The sequence below is a fragment of the Dermacentor silvarum genome, chromosome 1 (genome assembly GCF_013339745.2).
Source record: "Dermacentor silvarum isolate Dsil-2018 chromosome 1, BIME_Dsil_1.4, whole genome shotgun sequence".
Lineage (NCBI taxonomy): Eukaryota > Metazoa > Arthropoda > Arachnida > Ixodida > Ixodidae > Dermacentor > Dermacentor silvarum.
Genome location: NC_051154.1, coordinates 388593013 through 388609732, shown reverse-complemented (window position 1 = coordinate 388609732; position 16720 = coordinate 388593013).

Genomic DNA, 16720 nt, shown 5'->3' with positions numbered 1-16720 from the left:
CCAGGCCGCGACTTAGCCAGGAGGGCGGCGCCGAACGAATCGTTTGAGACGCGAAACGTGAACGATCTCCGAACCACGATAACGATGGTCGGAAGAAACCTCAACGGGAGTAACGCCATAGTTCACTGGGGATGTTTGTTATTAATAATGTAGAGGCCAAGGAAGCGTGATTCAATCTTCTCACACAAACCGGGTGTACGAATGAGCGTCGAACGGAGCACTTCAATATGTGTATATATATACAGGGTGTTTCAGCGAACACTTTCAAGAATTCTTAAAGGTTGCTTGTGGCAGATAGCACAATTATAGTTCATGAGCTGGTCTACTCGAAGAGGCGGACATCACTTGCACAATAAATTCAAATGCATAATTGAATAATTAACAAGAATTCACTAATTAAGTTTTCAACTTACTACCTGATGGCCCATATTGCAATTTACAAATTGTAGGCGTGGAGTTCAAAAGGCGGATCCACTTGCAACGAATTCCCGGGATGACACGAATTTCGAGGTATTAATAACCGAACTCTGCAGAGAAATGCATTGGCGTTCCAGTTAGTTTCTTAACGAAACGTCACTTATGCATTGAAGCACAAAATTAACTGGAAAGCCAATGCATTTCTGCGCAAAGTTCGGGAAATAATATCTCGAAACTGGTGTCATCCTGAGATTTAATTCCAAGTGGATCCGCCTTGCGAACTCCACGGCTACAATTTGTAAATTGCAATATGGGCCATCAGATAATTAGTTAAAAACCTAATTAGTGAATTTTTGTTGATTAGTCGATGATGGATTTCAATTTTTTGTGCAAGTAATGTCCGCCTCTTCCAGTAGACCAGCTCATTAACTAGAATTGGGCTATCTGTCACAGGCAACCTTAAATAAATTTGGAGAGTGTTCGCTGAAACACCCTGTATATAAATAAAGACAGACAGACGTGATACAGACATGGCAAGAACAGTAACCCGTTCGCTGCAGAACATTCATATGATTCATAGCATCCATTCTCTAGCAAACAAAACATGCTTCACAATACGTAGATGTCAACTGGAGTTTGCTTAATTTTTGCTTAAACATATATTATGTGGTATTGCCTGCTAAAACCACACGCCGTAGTGGGGGACTCCGGAAATGTGGAGCACCTGGGGCCCTTTAACGTGCACCTAAATCTAAGTACACGGGTGTTTTCGCATTTCGCCACTATCGAAAATTTTTGCTTTAAGAAGTCACTGATATATCCATGTGCTATCTTGGCACTGCCCCCCAAACACCACCTCCAGTTCCGTTAGAAAGGTCATGAACCTAAGCAAATGATTAGCATTTGAAACAGGAGCTCAAAGTGCGACTGTGTGTGCCACTCCCCTGGCGGGGTCACTCTTTTCCCGAGCCCCTAAAGCCGAAAGGTGAGCCCGCTGGCCGTGGCCGCGCTGTAGGAAGATAGACGTTCCTTGGCTCGCCTGCAACTGCTCCTCTACGGCAAGGGCTTTGCATGGAGGCGGCTGTCCTCGAAGCTGGGCTGGCTGCAGGATTTTCACGGGCCTGCCGCAATAGACTGGATGGTATGCGTTTTTAAACCATACTGCAGTTAAAAAGCCAATGTCTATCTAAAGTAACCTAAAGGTCAGTGTGTTGGTCTGCAGTCCACACTGTCACAATCTGCAGTTTCACCTGGCCCATAAGATGGTCTGTTCACACTATATGAATGTGCGGTGCGTTTGTTTACACTATCCCAGAAGGCAATGTATCCAAAATAGCTCTAACAGTAGTGTGTGTATAGACGAGCCGAAAGATATACATCCACCGTGTTCCTTTATCGTTGAGTAGGCATTCCATCGTGATATTTAACTAACCTGCACCGTATTATTTCCACCAACGAGTGCCATGTCCAGTTTCATAAAAAACCATCGCCTCCCCAAATTGTACGCCTAAGCTGCCGCGTCTGAAATGACACATATTGCTTCAACTGAGGAACAGTTACATCACTGAAACAATCTCAGACTTTTTCTTTACATAGCACGTGCTAAATCCAAATTACTGATCTAAAAGCTGGCGAACAGTAACAAGCTACCTTAAATACACTAACGAGAAACACCTTCATGTTGGGCTAAAAGATCGTTTGAAAAGGGCACATGCATTCACTCGAAGGCTGAATAATAGTAGAGAAAATGTCAAACTGCAGTCTTTAGCACTGAGCCCCAACAACAACCAACGTACTACCCAGATGAATTTAATGTGTTTAACCTCTCATGCTGCTCAAATGCCCAAAGTAGCCACGAAGTTGAGTCTGCCTATTTTTCAATGCACTCTAGTTGTTATTCTCCTCATAAACAATACACTCGCACCAAATTTACGCTGCCTAAATCTTTAGTCTATCCACACAGTAGGTGCGGGTATAGACGAGCCCAAAGATATGCATTCGCCATATTCCTTTATCGTTGAGTAGGTATTCCATCGTAATATTTCATACCCGCACCCTATTATTTCCATGAACGCGTGGCATGTCCAGTTTCACCCATACCCTTGCCTGCCCACATTGTACAGCTACCGCGTCAATTTCAACCACATATGAAGAGAGTCTTATATTCTTAGATGATATTGCTACACGCGTGTGGTATTTGATTGTTTGACCGAGGCGCGCGGGCGCCATCACTCGAGAAAAGAAGAGGAAGAACGAGCTGGGCTCGCGCTGTGAACCTAACCGGTCAGCGCTGCAACCGCTGTTGTAAATACATCCTGTAAATAGTTGCCCGTCTTACCGACTCGTTCTTCGCGTAACATCGTGGTGGAGGTGGAACATTCCCCGTCCTCGCCACGGAGCTCCGAAGCGGCCGCACCGTCGTCTTCTCAGCCATGGCTTCCGATGGAAACACCCCGTCGCCACCTACACCTGCGGCGCCTACCACAACGTACGTTACGGTTCCTAGTCTCCGTGATCCTGGGACATTCTCCACCCAAAATGGCGTTGACGTCGACGACTGGCTCAGCATGTATGAGCGTGTTAGCCGAAGCCACCACTGGGACCCTACCATCATGGTTGCCAATGTGATATATTATCTGGACGGGACACCGCTTGTCTGGTTTCGCACCAATGAGGTTGAGATATCCAGCTGGGACACTTTCAAAGAGAGGCTTCGCGACCTCTTTGGCAACCCGTCAGGTCGCCAACAGGCTGCGCGAAAGGAGCTTGCTACCCGTGTCCAGTCGTCGACAGAATCGTATGTCGCCTACATACAGGAAGTGCTCGCGCTTTGCCGGAAAGCCGACGAGCACATGACCGAGGTGGACAAGGTGGGCCATATCCTGAAAGGCATCGCGGACGACGCCTTCAACTTGCTCGTCTATAACGACGTCTCTACTGTCGACGCCATCGTCAAAGAATGCCACCGCTTCGAGGTAGCCAAAAGCTGCCGCGTCGTCCCACAGTTTTCCCGGCTCCCAAACACCCCTGCCACGTCCTCTTGCTCCGCTCTTCCTGCCACACGACCTTTTCAAGAGAACGTCACTCGTATCGTTCGCCGTGAGATTGAAGCGGCGAGTCCGGCCCCCCTTCATCCACGACCCCTCGACGGTACCTTTGACCCAGCGGCCCCTACTATTTCCGTCATACAAACAGTTGTGCGGCAAGAAATTGCCAACCTTGGCATCTCTACCGCCTGCTCTGTCTCCCGACCTGATTTGGCATCCATTCCCATGGCTCCATCCTTCCGCGACCAGTATTTCGCTCCCCGACCACGCAATCCTGCTGAATGGCGTACTCCCGACGACAAACCGATCTGCTTCCGCTGCCACCGAGTTGGTCACGTATCCCGCCACTGCCGCAGCACCTGGATGCCGCCGTACTGGAGCTCATTCCCTGCTCCTCGCCCATACGCCGACACTCGCCGTTACTCACCTCGCCGTCTGTACTCTACTTCTGATGCCCTTCTTCTTCTACTCACTGAACTTCTGAAGAAAGACGTGCCTTTTACGTGGGGTTCCCCTCAGGCTGCCGCATTTTCACGCCTTATCACGATTCTGACTAATCCACCGATCTTAGCCCACTTTGACCCGTCCGCACCAACAGAGGTCCGAACCGATGCCAGTGGTTATGGGATCGGCGCCGTCTTAGCGCAACGCCAACACGGACACGACCGCGTTATAGCCTACGCTAGCCGACTCCTGACAACTGCAGAGCGCAACTATTCGATTACCGAGCGCGAATGTCTTGCTCTCGTCTGGGCTGTTTCAAAGTTCCGCCCATATTTATATGGCAAGCCCTTCTCAGTAATCACAGACCATCATGCGCTGTGTTGGCTTTCGTCGCTCAAGGATCCTACTGGCCGGCTTGGTCGTTGGGCTCTCCGACTACAAGAATATCCCTACACAGTGACGTACAAGTCGGGACGCCAACACCAGGACGCAGATTGCCTCTCTCGCTACCCAGTCGAAGACCCGACCTCTACGTCTGAGCCTGACCCCGACGCCTGCGTTCTCTCTGTTTTTCCTCTGGTCCATGTCGCCGACGAGCAGTGCCGTGACCCGTCCTTGCGTGTCATCATTGACCGCCTGGAATCTCCACTTGCCGACAGTTCCCTTCGCTTATTCACACTTCAAGATGGCGTACTCTACCGCCACAACGTTCACCCCGATGGCCCAGCATTACTCCTTGTGATCCCTAAAACCTTCGCTCGGCTGTTCTCCACGAACTTCACGACCTCCCCACTGCCGGTCACCTCGGTGTGTCACGTACCTACGACCGGATCCGCCGACGCTTCTTTTGGCCTGGGCTTGCTCGCTCCGTTCGAAGATACGTAGCTGCGTGTGATAAATGCCAGCGACGCAAGACACCATCGACGCTACCTGCTGGGTACCTACAACCAATCGACATTCCCGCGGAGCCATTCCTTCGGGTTGGTTTACATTTACTTGGTCCCTTTCCTCTTTCTACCTCTGGGAACAGGTGGATCACTGTGGCCACAGATTACGCCACGCGCTACGCCATCACCCGAGCGCTCCCTACAAGCTGCGCCACAGATGTGCCGATTTTCTTTTACGCGACGTGATTTTATTACATGGAGCTCCGCGACAACTTCTCACAGACCGTGGCCGGACATTCCTGTCAAAAGTTATCGCGGACATCCTGCAGTCCTGTGCCACTAGGCACAAGCTATCCACGTCATACCATCCGCAAACTAATGGCCTCACGGAGCGTCTTAATCGCACTCTCACAGACATGCTCGCGAAGTATGTCTCTTTAGACTACACAGACTGGGACCTCACTCTGCCGTTTGTCACCTTTGCCTATAATTCCTCGCGCCACGACACAGCCGGCTATTCCCCATTTTTCCTCCTGTTCGGCCGAGAACCAGCACTGCCCCTCGACAAAACTCTCCCAGTTCACACGGCACCCACCAGTGGATATGCACTTGATGCCGTCGCCCGCGCTGCTCACGCAAGGGAAATTGCCCGTGACCGCCCTTTGAACTCCCAAGAGAGTCAAAGGCGTTTGTACGACCAGCGACACCGAGACGTGCACTTCCCGCCTGGTTCTTTGGTGCTTCTATGGTCTCCGTCGCGTCAGGTCGGCCTGTCAGAAAAACTGCTGTAGCGTTACACAGGCCCCTACCGAGTGCTTCGTGCCGTGACTCCCGTCACATACGAGATCGCCCCTGACGCCCCATCTGCTTCCCAGTTCAGCGATGTCGTGCACGTTACACGACTGAAGCAGTATCACCCTCCCAGTGATGACATTTAGACGCTCCGGGACGTCGCTTCTGCCGCCGGGGGATTATGCTACACGCGTGTGGTATTTGATTGTTTGACCGAGGCGCGCGGGCGCCATCACTCGAGAAAAGAAGAGGAAGAACGAGCTGGGCTCGCGCTGTGAACCTAACCGGTCAGCGCTGCAACCGCTGTTGTAAATACATCCTGTAAATAGTTGCCCGTCTTACCGACTCGTTCTTCGCGTAACAATATTTTATTGAATCCCGTTAAAACTGCTTCGTGAGTAAAGAAAGTGAGCCGTTAAAGCACCTTTTTTTAAACGGCCAATAGAATCCCGCCATGAAGTATAGTGTTAGAGATACTGCAAGTGAAGTGCGAAAAACACGGCCACACGGAGCGTACAACACAAGTTAGCAGGAGACGATATACCAGTTTTTCAAGGTGGACTTACCATACGCCGCACAAAGAAGTTCGATTTTCTACCCTTCTCAAACAGTCTTAAAGCATCCTATTCAGAGCTGGGGGAGTTCTTTGTTTGAACGCGCCTAAATAATAGTTGTTCTTCTTTTTGGTTCTGGCGATTCGAGCACGGTGATACAATAAGCCAAGGTGTTTCAAAGACAGTGCTATCCCGGTAGGTAACTTATAAATGTTTACCGCAGTAAATGACAGGCCGACGCATGACCATGCCACCGTGCTTGACCAACGCGTTCGTAACGGACAAATCTCCAACTCTGAAGCTACGTCTAGGCGATGCTGGCGCAGTTAAGCAGCCGGCAACTCGGACCACTGCGGACTAGCGTGCTTTGTCTCTGTACTATATACAGGCACGATTGCGGGCAACAGTGGCGGTGTCTCGTGTTATTCATAAATGAACCTTAACTAGAAGCGCAAGCTTGACTTATCTAAATGTCACCTGTTGTGAATGCGCGAGGAATGCAATGAGTGTCCTGGGAAACGCAACGCCAGGCGTCAATTATATAAAGTCATGCATGCGCTACCCGCCGTGGTTGCTCAGTGGCTATGGTGTTGAGCTGCTGAGCACGAGGTCGCGGTATCGAATCCCGGCCACGGCGGCCGCATTTCGATAGGGGCGAAATGCGAAACAACAACCCGTGTACTTAGATTTAGGTGCACGTTAAGGAACCCCAGGTGGTACAAATTTCCGGAGTCCCCCACTACGGCGTGCCTCATAATCAGAACTGGTTTTGGCACGTAAAACCCCGTAATTTAATTAATTTAAGCATGCGCTTCAAGTTAAGATACATTTCTGAATACGGGTTAAGTGGAGCAGACAAAGGCAAGCGGGAGCAGCGCGCCGCTATACGAAGATTGCGCTTTTATTTCTGTGAAATTTTGCACATGTTAATAAACAATTACCGCAGCTGTGTGCTAAAGGCTATGCATGTTTCTCACTACGGTTGTGACTGCATAATTACATGAAGCGGGAGTGTTGACCGCCGTGCATTAACATTCAGCCGCGTGCATCCTGCTCGGTATTATCCAGATGCTTACAACTCGCTTTCTTTTTAAACAATTGGGATGCATCAGGAAGTAGAGATTTGTCGTAGCCTAATTAACTGCCTTTTTTTTCTGATAAGACATGTTGAGTGTGATGCTGAGCTAAAATACAAGTGAGCGTAGAGAGCAATACGCATTGCGATACGTGGTTGTGCATCAACGCGCTAGAAGTACGAACGTACAATGCGGCGGTATCAAGCTTGCAGACAAAAACGCTCATCGCTTGGAAAAATGTAAGGAACATCGTTGGAAAAAACATTTCAAAATTTTAAGCCCACTCTAAATTTAGTTGGTCGGCGGCATTTGCCACGGAGGGTGACTGGACTACAGAATGTCACAGTGTCCAATCTTACGTCAAATGGAAATTATCAGCAAGACTCGTCTGGTATAACGTATCTCACAGTGCGAGGCTGTTGCACAATCGGTTGTCTTGTCAGTTACAACTACGGCGGGATGATTTTAAGTTTACGGAATTTTTAAATATTGCCTGTGGTGGATAGATAGCACAATCCTTGTCCTTGAGTCATTTTATTCGAAGAGGCAGACATAGTAGCACGATAAATTTAACACATATTCAACTGAATAATGGAAGTTCACTGATTATTTACTCTTACTTAATTATTTACGACGTGGGCGTTCCAGTTTCTTTCTTCTGTAATGCAGAAAAGAGCGTTTTGTATAAAAGTGAGGAGAACAACAGTGCGTTTTTACGGCGAGTTTGATGGCGCATACCGCCAAACTGATGTCATTTTGTAATTCATTCGAAGTGAATGCGCCTTGCAAGCTCACCGGGTACAATACGTAAATTGCAACATGCGCCGTAAGTTTTAATTGAGAAGTCAATTAGTGATGTTTTTAATAAGGTAATATGTATTTAGATTTCTTTTGCAAGTAATGTCTGCCTCTGAATATTCCAGCTCAAGGGCTACAATTACGTTATCTGAAACAGACGATTTTTGAGCATTCCATAAAAGTGAAAAATGACCATCCCGTAAATCAAGCATAGAATATTTTCATACACTGTTGATTCAGCAATCCTATACCCGTACATTTGGCATGGATCGGGACAAAATTCGAAATGTAGGGTTAATAAGTTTCGTTTGCGGTATGCATGAGACTATCTCTGCGGGCAGTAGCTGAAGCACAAGAAAGGAGGAGATAATGGCACCGCCTCCGTTAACACACGTTAACGTAACCTTGTTTAGTAGTAGTTAACATGTTAACTACAACGGGATGCCCTGTGCGTCCCATAAAAATTGGGATGCACACTTGCTTTGCGACGCCGTCTGTTGCTCCAATTTTTACTACAGCCTAGTTTTGCGTCCGTCTCACTTTAACTTTTAAGGCACGTTTAGAGTTCTGCGAGCACTGCTGGACCTTAAACGACACTGAATCTGAAAATGGTCACCACATTTTACTTCTTGCTGGGGTTTTACGTGCCAAAACCAGTTCTGATAGCGAGGCGCGCCTTAGTGAAGGGCTCGGATTAATTTTGGCCGTGCAGTACAACGCAAGCACACGGGTGTTTTTGCATTTCGCCTCCATCGAAATGCAGTGGCTACAGCCGGGATTTGATCCCGCGACCTCATGCTCACCAGCGCAGCGCCTTAGCTGACTGAGCCACCGCGGCGGGTAACTACATTTTACTTAAAAGCACATTAACGTGATATTAAAGCAGCGGGTGCTGCCTGCTGACGTTAATATTTAAGCATGGAGTAATAATGTACGTCCTTTCTAGAGAGGTACGTTACGTGGTTGACATAAGACAGTATTATGTGAGCGTACAGAGAACCTGCGTACGCAGTACACAATACGTTACGTACGCTGCAAAGGCCTTCTGTAGGCACTGAACGGTCGCTATAATGCGGTCCGCGCAAATGCTTCAGTATTTACTGGAACTTCCTCTATGTCTCTTGCATGGGATCAATCTTTTCTGTTTCTTATATATGTACCAGCATTCTGGTTTTGTCGCTGACTTTGACTCTAGTTAAGGCACGAAAGAAAGCATTTGTTATCCGTTTCAGTGCGCAGCGTCGCCAATGCTTGGTGTAGAAACAGTGGGCAAACTGGAATTCATGGCTGCTTAGGTTTTTTTTTACTTTTAGAGGACAGCTCTTAGGCGCCCGTTGATGCAGCGAGCGTCGACGAACCGAGGGAACGAGCACAACAGGCGAAGGGGAGAAAGAGCAACGCGGAGCACAGCGGGGATGAAAGGCGGCGATAGCGAAGAGAGCGCGAGGAGGTGGGTATGGCGAAAGCGTGCGAAGAAAAGCGTAGTGCGTAGTGTCCTGGAGGGGCTTTAGGGGCCACAGCGAGCAAAACAACAAGGAGGAGCAGAGAGCGCGGGGACCTGCTAGCAGACTAATCGGAACTCGCAGGTTCTTACTCGACCAATAGTCATCGTCGCCCCCGTTGACATCACCAGATGCACCCTTGGGACATCACGACGACCACTGGGGTTATTTTGTGTGCGCCCGCGGCACGTAGGGCTGCACGGTTTGGCATTGTTGATCGTGCCGGCATCCTGAACTCGAAGCGCATGTTTACTTTAAACGTTCAAAAGATATCGGAGGTGGTTTAGGGGCCCTTTAAACGTCAGCCATCGATGCACAACACGCCTGCATGTATAGGAAGCTTCTCGAATGTTATCAATAGTTCTATCCGTGGCTGTTCCGCCGTGGTTGCTCAGGGGCTGTGGTGTTGGGCAGCTGAGCACGAGGTCACGGGATCCAATTCCGGCCACGGCGGCCGCATTCCGATGGGGCGAAATGCGGACAACACCCGTGTACTTAGATTTAGGTCCACGTTAAGAAACCCCAGGTGGTCCAAGATTCCGGAGTCCTCACTACGGCGTGCATCAAAATCAGAGCGTGATTTTGGCACGTAAAACCGTATAGTTTTATTTTTGTCCGTTGGCTGTTCTCACCAAAGCTTTTTGTAATCTGCTTATATGCTCGACGCGAATTGTGGAAGCCACGCGGGCATGAGCGATTACACTGGAACCTTGGACGAGTCACGCATAATAGCTGACGCGCTTGACCCGCAGATCAGATTTCCGACGATCGCGGACTCTGCTGGGCGCGGTCGTCGTCCATGAGCGTTACTTGTTTTGCTGGGCACAAGTTCGCCCAATAAAGAGTTAAATTTGTAACACAGTGTCGACACTGAGTCGTTCTGCACTGTTCCTACGACGTGAGAATATAATCATAATACAAAATAGTGTCAGCCAGTTCTTTCTGAACAATGGGCGACGCAACCTGTGGGAGTGCATTTGCCGCTGCTGCTAAACGGGCTGCCCGAATAGAGGCTAAGCGTTGCGCCGATAGGACACTGTCGTACGGAATCAAATTCTTTGCCACGGTATATCGCTAATTTAAAACACCTCAACCGCTGCGCTCAAAATTCACCTGAGGGAGCATCGTAATCATCAGTAATTTTTTTTGCTTGCCTTTTTGCTGCGCTGCGCTCCTACGGAAGTCACGTGCCTTAATCGCTCGCTTTTAAGGCATTGAGATTGAGGCACAGGTGATTACGCGTGCAACCTCGATTCTCCGACTGCATGGAAGGAGGAGCTCCCTCGAGTAAAGTGTTCGCGCACGGGTTTTCCTTTGTAATTGCAGCTGATTTTGCGCAGTTGTGGCGCAGTGAAGCGGTTGATACTAAAATCCCTCTATATAAAAAGTGGCGACACTCTCCTCCTCCGCCTTCCCTCCTCCTCGTTTGTCCTCTATTTCACGCTCCCTCCTCGACCGTGGCGCCGCCTACACCGCTTGCGCGTAGCAGACGTCATTTCGCAGAGTGAATGCACGCTTAGCAATGCCGTGCGCTTTAAGCGTTCTCGTAGGCGTTCTAGCTCCGAGTAACCAATTGTATAGCATAGAATCTTTATAAGGAGGGTTATATATATATATATATATATATATAATATATATATATATATATATTGACACGTGCACTTTTTTGTCTTTTTTTAATCTTTAAGGCTGTTTCACATGGTGCGATTTCGCACTGCGATGTTCGCAGATGCGAATTCGCAACGGCCATTTCACATGGTGCGATGTCAACAATGCGATTATGCGACGCCCAGGGTTGCTTGCTGCCAGATTTGGTCGCACACGCCGCATAAATTCGTTTAATGTTATGAAAAAGACGTGCGCGTTGTTATATAATTGCCTCTTTTTATTAGGGACCAAATAATACGTGCGTTTTGTAATTATAAACGCTTCAAAGTTTAGTTTGTTTTGGAGTGCGCAACAGCGGTTTGTGAAGTTCAATACGAGGGGAAATGGCGGACGTAAACAGCTGTTCGCAGGTGGTCGTTCAGCAGTTGTGTGCTGTCTCGTGTGTGTTTATGCCTGTGTCGTTCTACCTGCGGTTAACCAATTACAAGAGGACCATCAACAAGCCCCTATAGCTGTTGTCATCGCATATGCAGTATTCGGAATTAGCTGCAGGCAGAGGTCGTCATGTCAACGCAGAGACCCTCCGCGCTACCCGTGATTAACATCAGCTTCTGAAAAACGGATGTTTTGTATGCTCGTGATTGCGCATTAGCGGTTCCTGCTCCTAGCAATATTCTTGCACCAAACTTAGCAGCAAGCACCAACCCAAAACCTCACGTCTGCCCCTGAAACAAAGCCGCAAATGATCTGTGTGTATTAATGAACGTGCAATGGAATTTGTGTTGTGAACGTTTATCTTAGCGCCAGCCTGGCTCGTCCGTCTCGGCGCCTGTGCTGTAATTATTCATTCAAGTGCTATCTGAATATTTCGAAAGGCGTAAAAGCCGACACCACATTTTTTTAGGAGCTCCAGTCACTTGTGTACGTAGTATGATCATTCTGGCAGACATGGGCGTCGTCTATTTTCTCGTCCTGTTTCATGCGCTGTTAGTGTGCTGTGAATCTGGATCAAGAAGCTTAAGTTAATATGCTGCAGTACGTAGCGCAGCCGCGTAGCCACACGGCTAATATTAAAATACCTTGTTAGGAGTACGTTTGTTTGTTTAATACAAAATCGAACGCTAAAATTTTGTATTCATAGTGGGCAAGTGTAAGGTTAGAAGCTATCGAAACTATCCGCTAATGGCATGCGTGTGCTTCTACGTGCTTCAGCACGTTATCCTTAAAGTGAGGCTGAATACCCCTGATAACCAAAAACATATGCAACCGGAGCAGGTGCTATGATTCCTTTCCTAGAAATGAAAGCCAGCATCCCACTCTGTTAAGCTAGTCATGTACTTAACCATATTAGACCAATGTTAGAGCATGCTAACTGGAGTCATTTCAAACTGGGTTATTTGACCAAAATAAGAAAGTGCAAGGAAAGTGTCAAGGTACAGTCTAATCTGGTATTCCCGAACCGATTGTATTAGAAAAACTTTATGCCTCCCTGAATTGCCTGCATTAGCCCAATGCTAAATACAGTGGAAACTGATTCCCTTTCTTGCTGTTGAAAAGCTGCTAGAATCTCAATGACATACTTATGTTCTGAGAGAAAGTGAGGGGCACTGACAATATCTCTAATCTTTTGTATGAGCCTTCACCTTGAACGAAAATGGAATAAAAATATTTACCTTTGCAAGCCTCAGAATCCAAATATTCTAAAAATTTTGAGAAGCCACATTAAATTTTTGAGATACAGACAATAAAAAGTGTGCCTAAGTACAAGTGCACACTGAACACACTTGAGTGATTGAGTGGCCAGCTGCGAATGCAAAAGCGTCCATAGCTGCTACCTCGAGGTAACTGCTAGGTTGCGCGTGTGTTTCTCCTATAGCCCACGTACCTGGCAAGGGGAATGGTTATACGTAGTCCTGTGCTTTTTCTTTTTTTTTCAATAGGTGGTGGGTAGCTGATTCCATCTGTTTATGTATTTATCATTTGTGTGCATCTTATGTGCATGTGTTTGTGTCATGTTCTGATTGTTATACGTGCAGTGATGCAAGCATCTTTTTTTAATATATTGCACTACAGTCATTTATTCAACTTTGTGTTGAAACGTACAAAATGTGGCCACCCAGTAATGGCTAGGACAGCCAGCAGGATTGGCAAAAAATATCATGCAGATCCAATGCACTTGCTTGAATCGACATGAGGCGAAGCTCTCATGCAACGGTCAGTTGAACTCTAGAAAACTAACTGCAGTGTTTACAGTTGTCCTTATTTCACCTGATGCAACACGTACTCATAGACAATGTTTGCTTATTCACCGCACAGGTCACATAATGTAATGTATACATAGCACGGTGAACTCACTCAAACGTCGGCTCACTAAGACTTCGAACTAACCGTGAGTCTGAGTTCGTTTGAGCCTGACTGAGTAGAATTTTGCTGAATACGAGTAAGAGCAAGCTCAGTTGAGTAAACTTTTAGTGAATATTGTCATGTGGTAGTCAGGGAAAGCTGATCCAAGTAATTTTAGTGAATATGAGTCAAAGCAAGCTCGGCAAGTAGATTTTTGGTGAATATGACTCAGTGCAAGCTCACCTGAGTAGAACTTTGATGAATATAAGTCAGAGCAAGCTTGGTTAAGTAGATATTTGGTGAATATGACTCGGTGCAAGCTTGCCTGAGTAGAAGCTTTGTGAATATTAGTCAGATCAAGCTCGGCCAAGTACAATTTTGGTAAATATGACTGAGCAAGCTCGATTGAGTAATGATGGGATATGGTTATACGAGTTTATGCAGTAATACATGTAAGTGCAGACTCATTAGCAACATTGCCTCCATCTTGATGGGCAATACCTACGCCTGTGATGAGTCTGCACACTTTATGAGCTGTGGACATGCAAGACCCACCCACACTTGAAAAGATGCTATCATTCACACGAAGGAATGCAACCGGCTAACTTCACTGCACAATTTTGATCTGCTTTTGCTTAATGTGTTATCTACTACTTATAAAAACCAGATGTCTGCCTGCTTTTCGCATTATTGCATGTGTTTTACAGGAAGTAGAGACAGAGAAGCAAGAAAAGGCAAGGATGTTTATGGCTAAGTAGTTAGAGTACTGCGATATGTTACAACCAGCATAAGCAAAAGTAATTCGATGCACTGAGGTAAGCGAAATGTGCAATTACCTTTTAATATGAGGGTTAATACAGATGCAGTAAGGATACAAAGTCTGCAACACACTGAAGGTTTATTGGTTTTTTTATTCAGGAGAAAATGATGCATCAGAAAAATGAGAAAGAAACTGTTGAAATATTGCTTCGAAAATAAATTGGCAATACTGCTTATTCCTAGTCAAAGCGTGAAATATGCTATTGTAGAACATTCATTACGATATCCAGTTTGCACGTTCGCTTTGCGTCTCGCAGCGGAAGTAACAGAACCTTGAAATGAGATAATTCATTGGGGAAAATGCGCATGAAAGCCGTAACCAACCGACTGCAACTAAATGGTCGCGTGTATAGCGTTACATATTGACCACAGCATTTTTCCGTAGTTGCATATTCTTTAAATTGTTCCGTCCGTAAAGCATACCGCGATAAAACTGTGGCGTTTTCGTATATCGCGAGTTGTCTCTAGAACCAGAAAATTGGGACGACATCCGAAGGCAATGCCTTCCCGTGAGGGACACCTGTAGTGTTTACTAACTCGCAGCGCGTGTGAATAACGGAAAATCACGCAAAAGTACGTACTATCAGCACGCGAAGCCAACCTAAAAAACAGCGTCGCCAGATTAGCAACGTAGCGTGTCAACAAACTCGTAGAAATCACAGAACCGAATCTGACCTACGAGTTTTTATCTGCACTGTTCGCGTGTCGGTGCTGATGTTACGTACCGATTGCGCAATCCAAGGCTCCACTCAATTAGTTGCACTGTTCGAGGCTTGTTGATCCAATATTTATAGAGGAAAAAGTATCTGTAAACGTTGCGTTGAGCGACCGCCGCCATTTTCCAAACAGACCGCGAAATACCTCTCGGCGCAATTTCGACGGAAAAATTGCAGCGATTGCTGCGACGGTGCGACGGTGCGACCAACCGGTTGGTCGCAGCCGAAAATCGCAGAATCGGCCCTGCGACTGCGATTTCCGTCGCATGCGACGGAAATCGCACTTCCGGTGCGATAATCGCAGTGCAAAATCGTACCATGTGAAACGGCCTTTACCGGTGCCCGCTTTTCATCGGCTAACCAATCTTTAACCTTATCGCTCGGCGCAGGACGCGACTGCATGTATCGGAAGTTTCTCGAACGTTGTCGATGCTTCTATCCGTTGTCTGTTGTCACCGACGCTTATTCTCGGATTGTATGAGCGACGCGAACTGTCTAGTAATTTCTGGAAGACACCAGGGCACCAGGGATTACTCTGGAGTCTTCGATAACTCATGCAGAAAAGCCGACACATTTCGCCGCTAATCAGATTTCGACGATCGCAGACTGTGTTCGCCGCTATCGTTGTGCTTCGAGTGCAACTTGCTTTTGTGGGCACAGGTTCCCCCAATAAACGTCCGTTTCGTCATTCACCGTTTTGCGACTGTTTTCTTCACCGCAACTACTACGTCACAATATATACGAATTCCGTGACGGCAGATTCTTTTTCCTGTTTTGATAACTATGTTTATAATATGTAAATGAGCGATAACGCCGTACCATGACGATTCCGAATGTCTCGCGTGCATTACATTTGTCAAGGGCGTGTTGCTAAATCTTGTTGCGAATGGTTGTACATAACACGTTTACGATCGAATGCCAACATCCTGGCCTCCAGCAAAGCCTCAGTAAGCTAAATAATCCGCTCCCTCCTTGCCACTTCAATTCGTGGCGCGAATAAGCTACGACGCTCAAAGGCTGACGGAGGGCACGGACGCACCAGCCTTAGGGTCCTACAGCAAGTGCGTCTCAGACACATAGTGGCCGTACGAACTAATAGTTGAACTAACAAGCAAGCGAACGACTAAGCGAACGTGCAAACGACTAAATTAACGACGACTAAACCAGCCAGTGAACGAGTGGGCGACCACATGTTTTCTTTGCGAGCGCTCGACCCCCACATTGTAACCTTCACACACTTTAAAGCTCATGTGAATTAGCACGTACGTGTCAAAGACCTATGATGCTGTCGTTCGTCGACGAACACACCCCGTAACTCGGTTTCGGAAGGCACACACGCTGTTCATCGGTGCTTTGTATCGCAAATCCACCGGCTGGCCGCCAACGACGAACAAGAACAAATAAGGTGAACAAAGGTATTTTCTCAGGAAAGCTAGTAACCACAAAAGGTAGAGCTGCTTTCCTAAGATGTGTTTTCATGCACGAGCCTCCAATGTCAAAAGGATCGAGCTGAATCGTTTCGTAATCACGGTTTCACACGCAGTTTCGCGTGCCCGCGAATTCAAGACTGTTGGCGTACCAAACGATTAAGCTTCTTGCCTTTGCTGAAACTAATTTGGCATCCGAAGGCGCAGCAGGTCATGGTCAATTGCCGTGAAGCGACGTCGCACTTGCCGCAAACCATAGTTCCAGGCGTTCGCAAACCAAAGCAACATGG